The 15,937-nt window shown below is 44.6% G+C and overlaps 1 protein-coding gene across 11 annotated transcripts in view; it reads left to right on the plus strand.

The window, feature by feature from the left end:
• The window catches only part of PRR5 (proline rich 5), an 85,990-nt gene that overhangs the window by 120 nt on the left and 69,933 nt on the right, over window positions 1–15,937 (plus strand). For 2 of the 11 annotated variants that reach the window (XM_040697632.1, XM_040697656.1), the window contains exon 2: window positions 662–742. The exons of 1 other annotated variant lie outside the window; for it this stretch is intronic. The gene's annotated coding sequence lies outside the window, so the exon portion shown is untranslated. 11 annotated transcript variants of the gene reach the window in all.

Below are 15,937 nucleotides of genomic sequence, written 5' to 3' on the forward strand. Positions count from 1 at the left end.
GCACAGCCTCGCCCGGCGCTTCTGCACACGCGAGTCCGTAGGGCGGCTCCATAGGGCGTCGCACCCAGGCATCCTCGGCACCGGACGGGGCGATGGGGCGGGAAGCGGCGGTCGATAAATGACAGCAGGGCCCCTCGGGCGCTGCGGCATCGGGGACGGCAGGGCGGGGCCGCGGCCGGGCCGCGGCGGATTTGGGTTGTAAGGGGTGTGGGGCTTTTTCTAATCCCCCCTCCCAGCGGTGAGGCGGCTGCCTCGCCTCCGCGCTTCGACCCGCCCCGCTCCGCCCTCGCGGCCGCGCATTGTGCGGCGCGGCGCGGCGCGGCCCGCACTGAGCGGCCACGGGAGCGCGGCCGCTGCCCGCGGTGGAGCACGGTGAGCGCGGCGGGTCCGGGTCTGAGTCCGGGTCTGTCCCTGTCCCTGTTCCCGTCCCTGCCCGGGGGACGGCCCCGGTCCCAGCGGGGGGAGCGGGGTGTCCCCTGGATGTTGGGGCTCTCAGCGAGGTGGGTCAGCTCCGGGCTTTGTTCGTTCCTTTGGAAGCAGAGCCACGTTTCCCCCTAGCGTGGTGCTTCTGTTAGTTGCAGACCTCGGGCTCGCAGTTCTTGCACGCCGCGGGGCTGTTGGGTTAGTGTTCGTGCAGACGCTCATCTCCTTTCTCTTGCAGTCTGAAATAGCTGTCTCAGGTAACGAGTCGGCTCTAAATGTGATTCCTGTGGGCTGGCTGCCGTGAGCCTTATTCACGCAAGTAAGATCTGTATGCATGAGTAAGATTTGTTACAGAATGATTTTGCATGTTTCCATCCCGAAGCGTGTAATAATCTCTGATAGCTTCTGCAGAAGATGGGCTCGCGTGTGTTTCAGTTTCAGTATGTGTGCGTGTGCGCGTGTGCAGGTGCTGATAATTTTGGCAGTTCATTGCTGATGGTTGATAAAGGTCCGGTGCCTCCTTTCTCCACCAGGATACATTAAGTTGGATGCAATCCAGCGTTTATTACTGGAGAGGCAACAAGAGCAGGCAGCCTGAGGAAAAGGATCAAGGAGATGATTTAGCTTTTCTGCTGCTTCTAATTCCCAGCCGGTGTGCTTCTGAGCATTCAGTTTGAAATCGCAGGAAATAATCAGGTTTTTTATTCATCAGCACGTTGATTAATTATCGAAAGATACATTTTAAACAAGATGTTGGTGCTTCATTTAAAGTAAATGATTTTCTTCTCTGTTTCAGCGTGTCTCGCACACCTATTAGCTGTACAGAAAGAAGAATAGTAGGTGATGATGAGGCAGCTGTCTTACAGTTTGAATAACAGAGGTAGTTCCGTATAGGCCAGCTGTGAAAGAAGGCAGTCTTGGCATGTAGGACATAGGTGGATTTAGGACCGTGGCGCTGCCTTGCAAAGCTGTCCCTTGGTCATAACTTATCCCTTAGCTGAAGAATAACTCATCTAAAACTTAGTTCTAGGAGTCAAATGAATTGAACTCCAGTTGTTTTATTCCATGTTAGTCTATTAATGTGTTACTAGAAACACGTATTGACAGATTTCATAGTCATAACGCATGCTTTTGATTGAGTGACTTAATGTTTCATTTTTCCTATTAATAACCTGACTTGGGGAAGACTGTGGAAGGAGTATGGAATCAAGACGTTCCCAGAGAGCATGCAGTAAACCGACACTGTAAAGCACTGTAAGAGGAATTTCCAAAATAACTCATTGCCCAAGATGGAGCTGGGTTTTTAGCACTCCTGTGCTCCAGAATAAACTGCTAGATTCTTGATTCTTTCTCTTTAGTTCTCAGACTGCTGTAATTAGGGCTCTTCGGAAGACCCTGATGGAAACGTATTTGTGTCAGCCAGTAGTGCAGGTCAAGTTCTGAGTCTTCAGCACTTCAGAAAATCGAGCCCTGAGCAGTTAAAAAAAAATCTGATCCTTCAGTTACAGTCCCCCATCTTCTTCACAGAGTTCTACTATAGAAGCAGTGTCTTTTAATTTCTACGGCAGGTAGAATTATAGTTGTTGAATGTAGCCACAATAAAGAAAGCCAGCAAAGTTACCTTTTTTTTTTCTTCTTTTTTTCTTTTTTAATGTAAAAACCAGCAGGATTAATGAACAACTCCATCAACACACGTGATAAAGTGCAAGATCTGTAAGAGAAGTTTAAGTGGCAATTAATCTTTTAAGAAAAACAATAGGTAATGGCTAAAAATAGCATTTCCTGTTTCAGCAATGGAGTTAAATACCGTAGTGGATATTAGCTGAAACAAGGTATACTGGCTCAGCACTGAAGGCTCTGGTAATTTGTGCCAGCTGACATGCAGGCCTACTTCTTTGTTTTCCTTTAAAGCATCATTCTTGCATGTGTGTTTGATAATAAACTACAAAAGCAAAGCAGAAATTGTTCTCTAAGGGGAAGATTGGAGCTTTTTTTTTTTTTTGCTGTACAGTAGTGTTATTATAATTTCTGAAGCATATTCTGATCTTGTATAACGCAGTGTAGGATGGCTGAGCTGTGTTTAACTTGTGCTTAGATTGGTCCTGTAAATGGGAAGGAGCATCCTCATGCCAAGAGGAGAATGGTTAGATCTGATTCAGATCATCTGATGGTGTTTTAAGTTCTTTAGCGCCACTGCTAGAAAAAAACGTCTTCATAGTCCAGTCAATGGAAAATTTGCTTTTCCTGTAGCCATGACCACAGTGTCTGAAGGAACTGCTGAATTACGAGACAGTAATTTGCTGCCTCCACCCGTGGTCCAGGACTCACTGCCACTGATCAAAAAGAAGAGAGGAAAATGACCAGTGCTTGTCCAGAAGTATGTCCTCCTGGTACCATTTGCTTTCCCCATGGTTTCTTAGGACAAGAATGGTGAGTTTGAGGTGTGGAGAAAGCAATGATTAGTTAGCTCAGGAATATCTAGCCCTGAGAAGATGGAAAATGCTACGAGGCCTATGGATTATTGAATGAAGTATTACTATTACAGACATCAGTTGCCTGTTCAAAAATTGTACGTTTCAAGCTGTTGGTGATATTAAAGTGTTGCTTAAACTGTGATTTAGGTCTGTTTCAGCAGAAAGGCTAATGAAAGACTTTTAGTAGGGAAAAATATAATAGGTAAAGATTTTTCTATTCAAATATTTTATTTTAGTGACCGTGAAATGTGGGTATATGGGAGGGAGGAAGAGGGAGCTGAGTTAGAAGCCGTGGTGTATGGTAAAATTCTGATATTCTTTTATGCCACCTTGCAAATACTTTTGTATTTAAAATTTTCAGGCAAGCTAAACGGTAGGACTGGTGCAGAATGCTAAGCAAAACCTGACAGCTAAATCAGAAGAAGCCACATAACGATCTTAGGCATTCCCAGGCTCAGACATCTGAGTTTAAGATTGTTGCTTGTAATGATTATTGATCTGAAACAAAGACATGTTTGGGGGGGGGAAAAAAAAAGAAACATCATTTTATTCCAAGCTATTTTCACTTCAAAGATGTTTACATTCTGTCACATTACCCTGTGACTGCTGGAAGGCTCGCAGGAACTGTAAAACCCAAACCTCTTCCTGCTTATCAGCTAGCCACAGTATATGCCTTTGTGTTGGTTGGGCTGATATTCTGTCCGCCTTAAGAGCAGTTTGGGGCTCAGCATTGAACTGAAAGATATTGGGTATCATCATGTACATACTCTTCATGCTGCTTGAGCGAGCAGGCAAGGCTGCAGCTCTTTTTGGAAACCTGGTGTGGATGAGAATAAAAGGCATTTATGCTCACTACTAGCGTAACATAAATGCCAGTATGATGACAATCAGGAAAGGAACATGAAAGACATCAGAAGAGCTTGGTGCATCTTACCTGCAAAGGTGTAAAACTTCAGTGCCTGCAGCTGCTGGAAGTGACCCTTCCTTCAGTGTTGGCAGACCAGCAGCGAAGGACAATCTGAGGAGTCTGGGGAATGGAATAGGGCAATAAAATGAGCAAGGGTAGTGCGTGCAGTGGGTGTGTGAAGGCACACCAAAAGTCACGGGGCTAAAACAGATGGAGGGCTGTGGCGGTAAAGCAGCAGTGTAAGGCAGTGCATTTGTCTGTGGTATCCTGGCTGTGCATAAAGGAGTAATGTGGGTGCTCTGGGTGCAGTGGGCTCCCTGGGATTAACAGAAAGACTTCTGCGTTTTGAAAGCTTGGGAGGGAAGGGAAAAAACTGACCGGGAAACTGAACAGGCTGAATTAAGAGGAAATGCTTAGTGTTGATGTCAGGTGCAGATACCTCATGGAGCATCATTTAGCCTCTGCAAGGTTTCCCAGGTGGCCAAGAAGGAACAATGGCATCCTGGCTTGTATCAGAATTAGGGTAGCCAGCAGGAGCAGAGAAGTAATTGTCCTTCTGTACTCAGCACTGGTGAGGCCGCACCTCGAGTACTGTGTTCAGTTTTGGGCCCCTTAGTGCAAGAAAGACATTGAGGCCCTGGAATGTGTCCAGAGAAGGGCAACAAAGCTGGTGAGGGGTCTGGAGGAGCTGCTGAGGGAACTGGAATTGTTCAGTCTGGAGAAGAGGAGGCTCAGGGAAGACCTTATTGCTCTCTAAAACTACCTGGAAGGAGGACATGATGAGGTGAGAGTCAGCCTCTTCTGCGTAACTAGTGATAGGACTAGAGGAAATGGCCTCAGATTGTGTCAGGGGAGATTTGGATTGGATGTTAGGAAAAATTTCTTCTCCAAAATAGTGGAGTCACTGTCCTAAGAGGTGTTCAAGGAATGGTTAGATTTTGTACTAAGGAACATGATTTAGTGGGGAATTACAGGTGGCAGGTGGACTGTTGGACTGGATGATCCTGGAGTTCTTTTCCAACCTTGGTGATTCTGTGATTCTAAATAGTCTTCCATGAAAAATCCTGGTAGCGCTGTCGCTTTGGGGATATTTAGAGCTTATAGAGAGCCCAGGAAGATGTTCTGCAGGGCTGGCAGCTCAGTGGTATGATCTCCCTGGCTGAGCCTTGGCTGGGGATTAGGATGGAGATGTCAGAAATGAGAGTGTGCAGCTCACAGGCCTACTGTTCTGCTTAGAGCCCGCTCCTAGATCACCCATGCGGCCTGCTGAGAGGGATAGGCCGCCCCACCAGCTCAGTCTAGGCGATGTGGGGAGGGAGGGGGACTGGGTGTACTGATAGATCCTGTGCCATCTTTAGCTCGTAGGAGCCTGCAGTCCAGGAAATGTAGGAACGCGTGTCTTGCTGGCAGCTGAAATGTATGCCATTACTTTGTAAAACAAATGTTGTAGCATATGATATGCCTTTCTGATCACACCGCAAGGAAAGATAGGAAGGGGAAGGAGATGGGGGACAGTTTCTGGTGGTGTGCACAGCAGGTCAGGCTAGAAATATTGCTTTGTTTACACTGATTCTGCTGTTTTGTGTTCTTCGGTCTGTGTTACATTCTCTTGAGGAAAAATCTGTAAAGTAAAAGACTCGGGGCATTTTCCTGCTTTAAAAAAGGATATTATTGGAATACGGTTACCTCTTTGCTGAGTCCTGTAATAGACACAACATTGTGTGCTTGCTGAAGTGTGAAAAGCAACTTCAAAGGGGCTATTCTAGAATCTTGGGCAATGCACAAACAGATCAGAAGGGCTGAGGGCTGTGATCCGAAACACACTGCAGTCAGGGGAGGGATGGCTGCTTTGGATGAATGCCAGGGACTTTTCAGTCCAAGATCTTATTTTTGCTTGCTTGAATTCAATCAGTTTATTTGGGTTTAAGGTATTATTTAGAAGATGGTTCCAAGAACATGAAAGGATTGTGATTTTGAACATAAACCTAATTAATTTTGTGGTACTACTGTATAGAAGTGGTTATTCTGTTCCTCCCTTCAGATATGCAGTTGATCGGTTCATGAACAGAGGCAACTGAATGGCCAAGTAGGATAATAACATACCTCTCTCAGGTGGTTTGGTGTCTTCAGGATGTAATCTTTTCTCCACAGCATTTCTTGTCTGTCCTGGAATAGTGTAGTGTTTGTATAAATTAGACGTGCTCTTACTGCAAGAGCAAGTGGAGTCACAAATGCTCCGAGATGGTATGTTGCTGCAAGATAGAGAGGAATGTTTCTATTCTGATTCATTGTGGCTGCTTTAAAAATTGGAGATCATTTGACTGTCTTCAGCATGAATGGCTTATTGGAGTGCAGGCGCAGTAAAAAACAAAACAAAAAAGCATTTACAGAACTGGCTTACAGGTGACCCTCCTTTAATTAAAGTGTAACTTGAGTCCCAGAATTTGCTCATTGGATGACTTGGAACCAGTTTTTTGCTTCCTGCATTGTCCATTTGAAGTGGAAAGTAAGAAGAAATGAAACTCTGATTTTTTTTAAAATTCATTTTTTGTCTTGTGTTTCAAAGGAAATCAGGCAGCTTAGAAAAGTTGAACATTCTTCCAGAAAGTGCATTAATCCAGCTTGGATGTGCTTATCCAAACCCTCTATAAGCCAGTACTGCTGTTTTTACCACTGTTTCCATTTTTCTTGCCATAAAATATCCTGTCACAGATCTCTCCAGAAAGATTAAAAGGTGACTTTTCTTCCTTTGATTACCTCCTTATACTCTGATTTAGAAAAACACCATCGAACTGGTTGAATGTGGCAATTTCTGTTGATTCTAATGAATAAATTAATTTCACACACAATTCTAGGAGAAACATCCACTGTTGCCTGCTTTATTGTCTGCATTGCTTTATATATGTGATTTGGTTTTATAGTGTTAATTTGCTATTAAAATATGGGCATTACTGATTACGTACAGAGGGCCTTGATTTGCTCTTGATTGCTCCACTGGTTGGCAGCAGGGCATTGTGCTTGTGCAGGAATGGGGATGTTATCAGAACTGAACATTTGTCAAAGGCCATTAGGACTTTTTTGGTTTGGTTTTTAAGTTACCTCTGAAGTACTCAGCAAAAGCCACTGGCAGTGGGTTATCAGACTAAGTAGATGTCTGGGTTGGCTTGCTATAACATAATAATCCTAAATAAAGCAATATTTCTGGCGTAAGTTTTCCTTTGGTGTATCCTATCAGCAAAGGCCTACTCAAAATGCCAGGAAAAAGACATTCTTGTGGTAATTCTGGCATCCTTGAAGATAGGAAGTATTGGAAAATTTGTAAGTGAGTCTGCTTTCATAAAATGTCCAAGCCAGTTTTGTGTAAGTGAAACGCTTGGAAAGTTCAGATATGAAGCCAGAGGTTGGCTCAAGTGTGTGAAATTAACTTGTGTGGATCAAATTTGGCCTTACAGCGTGCTTCAGATTTAATTCTGGAACGTGCAATTCCGGCATCAGTCAGTTGTTTGTTTATTTATTTATTTTCATTTCATTCTGCTTTGCTTTTGCTCATTCATCACTATTAAGCAATTTCCTGGGGCCACTCAGGCTTAAGGGTGTGTTTGCATGACTACCAGAATTGTCTGCGGTTATACAGACAGGACAGAAACTATTAAAGAGGGCTGTAAGATATTTTTTTCCCTGTCTACAGCACTGTATACACTTTGTTACAGTCATCGTGGGTTTCTCAATGTTTTCCAGAAAATGTAATGTGAAGAATGGTCCCAGTAAGGAAAGAGATGGGAGCTTTATGCTAACATAGTCATATAGAGTAAATTCCTTTTTCTCATGTTTTTAGGGTCAAGTTTTTAACATTGGTAACACACTACTGGCACTGCTGCTTTTTACTCTTTTTGCTGGGAAAATAGTATCCAAGAGAATATCCACTGGCTGACTTAAATTCAATTCCATTTTCCTTTCATAGTTTTTAACAGTGTTTAATGAGAGATGCAACTGAATTGCAGAGCTATTATTCTTCCCCTGAATGCACTGGGGTCTCTCCTGAAGTCCTGTGAAGGCTTTTTGATCACTCACATTTTAATCCTGTCCCTCATAATTATTTTTTGGCTTATGGGGAGTCCTGTACATACTAATTCTGGAAGTCTTAGTCATGCTTATTTAACAAATGGTTCCAGTTCCCCATTTATCTGCTTTTGTATCTATTGTTTATTGGCTTTTTTTTTTAATTGAGTCTTTAAACTCTTGGGTTCAGGAGCTAGGACCACCCTGCGTTAGGCAGTATACAAACACAAGGCAAATTCTCAGCTGACAATTAAGCAGCACTTAGGTATCCTAGAGAGTAAATATCCACCACTGTTGCAAAAACAGGCTTTGTGTCCTATGGATATTGAATGCTGCAAGGAGTTAGGCTTTACAAAGCCTAGCTGTGTGCTTAGGCAGAAACATGATGCTTTTTCTCACGTTCTCTCTTTGCCTTGCATTTCCTCTCATTCACATAAAGGGGCTGACAAATGCTTAGGCAAAGCGAATGCTTTAGGCAAAGCTTGCCCCTCCTATTGTCTTTCTTATTTGCTTGCTTGTTTTGACAGCTTCTCTATTCAGTATCAAACAACAGGAGAGAAGGAGCACTGCTAAAAATAAAGATACTCTGTTTTCACGTAATCCCGTGAAAAAGAACATTCTGTTTCCTGCACTGTGAGATTCCTTACTGGACCTAACTTTTGTAATGGCAAGAAGAACAGTGAAAGCCTACTGTAATCAGGAATCATGGCGAGTTGCATTCTACAATGCAACTTCTTCAACTCTTCTATACAGCAGAATGCAACTGTAGAATGCAACTCGCTCTATGTATAATACTTAGTACCCTCTGAAGACTTGAGCTGGGAGCATGATTTTCTTGGCGTTTGGGTTTGAAGCAGAGCTTGGGGGTGTCAGAGGGCAGTTAGCTGAACCCAGGCTCTTCCCAAAGCATTTTTTGTTCTCCCTTTGATTTTCTACATGGCCCTCACCTGCACAGTCACACAGAGGGGCACATGTGGATGCACGGTCTGTGACAGACTGAGCATGAATGTTCATGCTGCTCTTAAAACAGGCCATCCCTCTGCACTTGTTCTGCAGTGTACTTATGTAGTCATGTATGCAGAATGTAAATCCCGCAAAGATGTGCCAGATATCTAGAGGCTGCCTGTGCTGTGTTGGTGCAACTAGTGAAAGTAGTATATGGTGCTTGCCATTCTTCCTGTCAGTGGCAGAGCATGTCTAGACAGACCTTGGCATCTTCATTCCTCTCAGTCCCATTGCCAGCAGGTGCCAGGAAGGATGGTCATGGCTTAGACATATGTAAAGGGATGTGCCCTTTAATGCTTCTTGCTTCGTACTCTTTCAGGAAATGCAGGTAATGAAACAGATGACATATATATCTATTGGGATTCCTAGTCTTTCAATCTGAGCTTTCCAGAGACTGGCTAGATACGTCTGGCAGAGCCCTGAAGAGCTCGGAGTGGCTTTTATCCGTGTCTGCTACTGAGCTATATTAACATACGACGGGGCTAGGTTACCTGTGGTTTGATCTTTGGGTGCAACCCAGCTCTGCCGCTGTATGGTCCCATATAAAGGCTAGAGGTGTGGTGTGCTGTGGTTTAGGGTGGCCACAGTGATGAGAAGAGCTTCTAGAGGGACCTAAGGGCCTCAGGAAATTTTGACCACCTCCTTGGTTGCCTCTGGGCGTGTGTTTTGAGATCTCAGATACAAACCAAATCACTTGCTTTGATTCCCTCCCTAGTCCTTTTTGTTTTTAATAGTGTTCTCTGCATTTAATAGTGCTGCTCTGCAAATGAGGCAATAATGGAGCAGATTTATTAAGCTGATAGATTAAAGAACAGGAAATAACAGTGGATTTAGTGGAATTTGAAGACAGTTGTGACCTTCGGGGAATACTGCAGTGTGCTCGAATGAAGTCTGGGTGGTGCCAGTGGTCAGGATGGCCAAAGTCGTAGGGGACATTTGAAGTTAAGAGAAAATCCCTTTGCTTAGATGTTAAAAACAACTTGTTGTTCTGCTGATTCTGCAGCAAAGCCCCTATCTTCTCAACACTGAAAGGAAAATAAAACACGTTTAGCCTGATGCAGGTCCTCCCCAGGCAGCGGTCTGTTTAGTTGTGAATTTACAACTTCTTTGCTTGCTGCAGAAAAGGAACCCAAATGTTTTGTTGTGCTCTGGGGCTGGCAGATGCAGATGTGTTGTGGTGCTGGTGGCTTGCTCTGTAGCACTGAGCAGGATGCAATGAGCCAGGGCTTATGTATGGTGTTGTGCTGGCGGCTGGGCTGAGGCCTGGGAAGCACTTGAGGAAGAGTTTGTCAGAGCAAGTGCTGAGAAGGTGAGTAACACACGCGTTTAGAGTCGCTAAAGGTATCGATTCTTTTTGCATTGCTATCCTGGTATAGACTGTGTCCACTGGCAGCACTGTGTACCCTTTCCTTGGGGCATTTGTATGCAAACACTGCTGTCTCCTGCTGTAGCTAATGCCTGCAGCACAGACAGTTAACTCTTGTGCTGTCCTAATTCCTATCCTGTCCACTTCCCCACCTTCTCCAATTACTTTTTGGTTTCGTCTATTTAAGAGCTGTGAATTACTACAGTAAACCTGCGACTCTCAGGGGATGTGTTTATCTGTGGCTGATGTTACTGAGTGGAAATGTGCAGCGGTGTAGAAGATGAGACCATTTGTATTAAGGATGCTGGGCTATCTAGGGGTCTTTTATTTTCCACAGAGTGGAAGAGCACATGTAGCAAGCATGAGGATACGTGAGGGAAATATTTACTGCAGCCTTCATGCATGAAACAACTTGAGGGAGGACACAGATCCGTGGGCCCTGCTGCACCTTGGTACACCTCAGTAAAATGCTGTGCAGCCCTGGCACACAAGCAGGACATGCAGGTTTGGCACCACGCTGTTTGGTGCAGCTGCAGCCTTCTGCATCCTCCCAGCAAGGCTGCAGTGCCGGGATGGCATAGATGGAAAATTGCTTTCCAGCTCTCCCTCCAGTGAGGCGGTGCCTTCCGCCATACAGCCATTTGGTTGTATTTTTTTGTGAACACCAATGCATCTGTGTTCATCTTGCCTTGTGCTGGGCAATTTGGGGTTCTCCTTGAACCTCCGGCCTTGGCATTTTTAGGAGATTTGTTTTTTTCCCAGGGTGGAAGTCAGATTTGGTAAAAATGAGGCACTTACATGCATGAGGGTTGTGCCCTTCTTTATATGCTTGGTTTTTAAGAAGTAGGAACTCGGGTTCCATGACCACAGTAAATCAGCTAAGGCCAGAGGGGCTTATGAATTTCAAAGCCTGGAGACTTCTGGCCAAATCCCAGTGCTTGGGGAAGGCAGCAGATTCTTTCAGCTCTTGAAGCTCTGCCTGCAGATTGCTGAAAAAAATGGATTTGGGGGAGCTGTGAGGAGGGAGCATTCCCTTCTATTTTCTTTTTCACCTTTGAGGGCTATTTTTGTTTGTGTATACCTTCTTTGAGCATCATTATAACCACAGAATTCATATTTTAGAGAGAGTGTGTTTCTTCCCCTGCCCTTTAATTAACAGATGAGGGCTACCAACCATCACCCAAGAGTATTCCAGCAAAACGAAGACATTTCTGGTGTATATATATTTATGTGGTGAACATGCAGAAGTAAAAAATAGAATTTATAGCTGCAGTGTAGTATTAATAGTAGCCTTTCAACTTCCTAGCCATCAGAATTAATTTGGAGTCAGGGCGGTCGGTTCTAAGTTGCTTTTCATTTCTAAGATACCTTTAAATAGAGAGCTGAGGGGCAAATGTGCCTCGCATGCTCCCCATGAGCAGTGGGGCAGTGCTGTCCTGCCTTGGGGTAGCTGTGCTGCTGTTGTCTTGGTGAGGTCTTTAGAGCCAAAGGTTGGCTCAGTGTGAAACAAGCAGGGTCCACTGGTCCTTTCTGGTGCCCGGCAAAAGCCTTTTTTCTCACTTTTTCTTTGAAAATGCAGGGATACAGGGAATTAATTCCATGTTGTCTGGCTCGCTGCCGTGAGATTATGTGGGAACTCTTCTGCTACTCTTAATTACCCATGAACGGTTGTGCCTAGAACATATCCTGGGAGAACATATGCTTCTGTTTTTGCCTCTGCTAAAATCATCTTTTTTTGTGCTGCCTTCCCACATCACCTAACTCAGGGAGATTTTGGGCTATGGCCGAGACCCCCACGGTTTAATGCAAAACAATAATAATCAAAAATGCTTAACTACGACTACTTCTGTGCTGGTTTTTTAAATGCTCAGGAGCCTGCTTGGTGAAATTTGGAGGATAAAAAATGTCCAACTAGTAGTTAATTTTTACTGAGGTGCAGGTGCCTGTGGTGTTCAGAGAGATTTTCCCTGAACCAAATGTGAGAGGCAATGCCTCGGCTTGCACCAATCTCCTGAATAGCTTTCAAGTTTGGGGTTTGTGTTCTTTGGGGGGGTTTTCCCTGACGCTTTCCTTGCACGTTAACCCCTGGCAGCTTTCCAGCATTGTTCTCTGAGAGGATAGAGCAGTGCTTTCACTGCTAATTCTGCAGAGATTTGAGTGATAGCGCTGGTAGAGGTTAGGGACTGCAGCTGGAGCAGCTTCAGGTTGCAGTGCCTTTCCATTAACATACATATTCCTTGCTTGCTGAAGGTAACTGCTGCCAGTGTTGGCCATCACGGTTCAGGATCTCCGTTCTGATTCACTTCTCTGTTGTACAACTGCTGCTGAAATGTGAGTGCTGAAACCCTAGCAAAAATTCCCTCTGTTGTCAGCACTACGCAGATGATTCTAACTGTGTAATGCAAAGGCTCCAGGTAAATTCACCATTAAAGCTCTGACCAGCCAACATTGTCCACCAGCACATTTCTGACAAGCATCACAGTGTACCTTCGTATCCAGACTCTTCCTTCTCTTTGCTTATCATCTAACTTTTGCTATTGTAATGCTGGGTTTTCATAGGATTTCCCAAAGTTGGCTTCATGTGCTGTAAGAGCTATGGTTGAGCTGTGCTGTTGGATCTGCGATCTGAATTGTGTTGCTGTGCAACGACTTGTGATACTGGATCTCCAGAGCTTCCCTTGTTTACATGGAAGCATGAAAGTAACCAGTATGGATCTCCAACTGGGCCACCTTTTGCTGAAGAAGCATTTGTTCTGAGTGTTAGTGACTCTTGCTGCTTGCACAGGGTTGTTACCTGGTTGCAAAGGAGTTGTGAAAAGGTGTAAGCACTCAGTGTTGCATTCAGGTTTGTAGCTTTGCAGTCTGGATGCAACTCTTGGGTGGTACAAGGAAGCCTCTGCTGGGTTACCCAAAAGGGGTACACTGTGTGGTCATACATGTCCAAGCCTGCTATAGACAGTTTAAGTACGGAGCTCCTCTATTCCCCCCACAGTTGCTGCTGTTCCTCTGCCTTGAGTTGTTCTCACATATGCCTACTTTGCTGGAGAGGACGGTACTCTCCAGGCCAATTCTGCCATGGATACTCTTCTCCTGTCCTGGGCATCAGCACTGCTGCAGCTGGTGCCTGTTTTAACCCTGCTACCTGCATCTGCCAGGGGACCCACTTGCAGCATGTCATAATGTCTGAGCAGGAGCTTGGATGGATTGCAGTACATGCATTTCACACCAGCATAGCAATTGTGCTGGGGCAGAACTGGAGCGATGCTGTGAGCCTGATGAATGTATTTGTTGGCAAAATGTTTGTTTTCTAAATGCTCAGTGTTGGTTTTCTAGCAGCTCTTTTCCTCTCTGCTTGGTGAAAAGCTAACATTTGGGTGCTTCATTTTTTTTATGGATTTCTACCACATATTTTGGTACACAGTCTGAAAGTTCATGTAGCTCTGTGCAGGTAGGGAGGTGATACGTCTTCCTTTGCTGGAAACAAATTAATCCATCCATTCATGCGTAAAAATCTTAACTGTCATGGAAATTTTGTTAAGAATGTGACACTGCAATCAAGGGTCAAATCTCTCAGGAACACATTCTGGCAAATTAAAGAGGTTTTTTTTGTTTGTTTGCTTTTGTTACTCTGGGTGATGGTATCTTTCTCTTTTGAAGTTGTATAAAAGTTCAGCCATGTTAGGAGCCAGATGGTTGTCTGGGACAGCTCACTGCTTTTATGGAATGGAGGAGAATGGGGAAAACAACTTGGTTTTTTGTTTTTTTTTTTTTCTTTTTTATAGGTGAATCAAGGACCTTCTTTTCTTCCTTTCATATTTTTTCTAATACATTTGGTTTGGTGTTTATTTATTTATTTATTTATTTTGTCATCTGGCTGACACCGGCTTAGCACTCAAGAGGCTGTTACATTCATATGCCCATAACGGCAGCAGGCTGAGACAAAGCAGTGCTGTGGTGGCTGACAAGGTGATGCTGTATCCTGGCCATGGAGTGACAGAAGGGAGGCTTAGTGCTGCAGCTGCTCTTGCAGTTACTTTGTGGTGAAAGTGCCTAAGCAACTTATGAACAGGACTACAGTGTATTAGGCTTTATTTAAGTACACCAAAATACACACTCAAAAAGTACATATGTACATGCACATATATATGTATATGCATTCCCAGTTAATAGAAAGTAGGTTTGCAAGTAGCACTGGTGGGAGTGCTGTAGCTTCCTTTGGCTGTCTGATGTGTTCCCATTGTTGGCTGGTATGGTCTATGTCTTAATGAACAAGTATGCTTTAAATTAGTCTCTGATAAACCACCAGCCATCCTGTGGGAATGACTTACAGACTCTGCTCTCTTTGGCTGACAGTCTGGGTTTCCTTCCTGGGTTTTATGGGGTTGGTGAGCCAAAGGAGCATCCCACCAGCCTGCTGTTCACCCGCCAGCCCTGCCCGTGCTGGAGCAGCTGTGCAGCAGCAGTTGCCATCTGTCTGGGTGAGGACAGATTGCTCACGCAGAGAATCAGGAAGTAATTATAAAGTGAATCTCATTTGCTCTTTGAACACGTGGAGGTCCAACAAGCTCTCCCTCCCCCCCTCCTGCAGGAAAGGGAAGAAAATGATAGGAGCGAAATGCTGGAGAGGAAAGGTACAAACTGCTGTTTTCACCATTCATCCACCCTGTGCTGCTCAGCTGAGCTGCTGCTGGCAGATTGCACTCTCCTCACCCAGTGGAGATGGCCATGGGGGCTGTGCAGAGAGCTCCAGGTCCTGGAGACTGAGGTTAGTAAATAGCCTGCTCAGATTGCATTGAACCCAAAGGCACAGCTTCTAGTTGCTCTGAATCCTTCAATATCCTCTTCTTCCCCTCATTTCTTTCTTCTCTGCCCCTAGGATTTGCCCAGAATTTGGGAGCCAAATGTACTTCCAGTACAGGTGCTTTTACTGGATCAAATCCTGTACCTCTGAGTATATCTTAATCAGTTTTGGAGCATTAAGAGGTTATCTAGAAGTACAGGGCAACTGCCAGCTGTAGTTGCAGTGAGATGACTTCTGTCCTGGGCATCTGGAAGAAGCACTCCTTTTCTTTGTGAAGCTATATTTTGCATTTACTGCCGTGGAGACCTTGAGAACAGGCACGTGTGGCCTTCAAGGTGTTGAATACTAGGAGCTAAACAAAAATACTCGGGGTGTGTTTGTGCTTTTGAGAATGGCTTTGGATATATTCCTTGACATCTCAGATGTGAGGAGTCCGCCTGTCCTCCCTGGAGGCACACACTCTTCAGGGAGGTCTCAGAAAAGCCTGACTCCTGACCCAGTGTCTGTTGGTGGCAATAAAAAGTACCTTGTGTACCCGATGTAGAACAGTTAAAATCCAGCACAACACCGTTTCTGGTTTTCCTCACGTGGTGTTACTAATGATCATAGAGCTTTTCCACAAATCAGCCACTGGCAAGTGTCCCTTCCTGAGCCTGAGCACCTCTCAGGCAGTCGTTAATCCCCAGGAGTATCATCTCCACACTGAAATCATTACTGAAAAATGTTATGTTTTTTAGGGGCTCTGTGTGCCTCTTCCCAAACTGTCCGAAGAGATGGTGCTGGGGGAACATTACAGCTCCCTTATATTTGCACTGTAGGGCTTTAAGTTGTTGATGGCACAAAATCATGACTGATTTGAATCTAGGCAAATTTTATGATGGTCCTGTAATTGTACTTCTGTT

The sequence above is a fragment of the Gallus gallus genome, chromosome 1 (assembly GCF_016699485.2).
Source record: "Gallus gallus isolate bGalGal1 chromosome 1, bGalGal1.mat.broiler.GRCg7b, whole genome shotgun sequence".
Classification (NCBI taxonomy): Eukaryota; Metazoa; Chordata; class Aves; order Galliformes; family Phasianidae; genus Gallus; species Gallus gallus.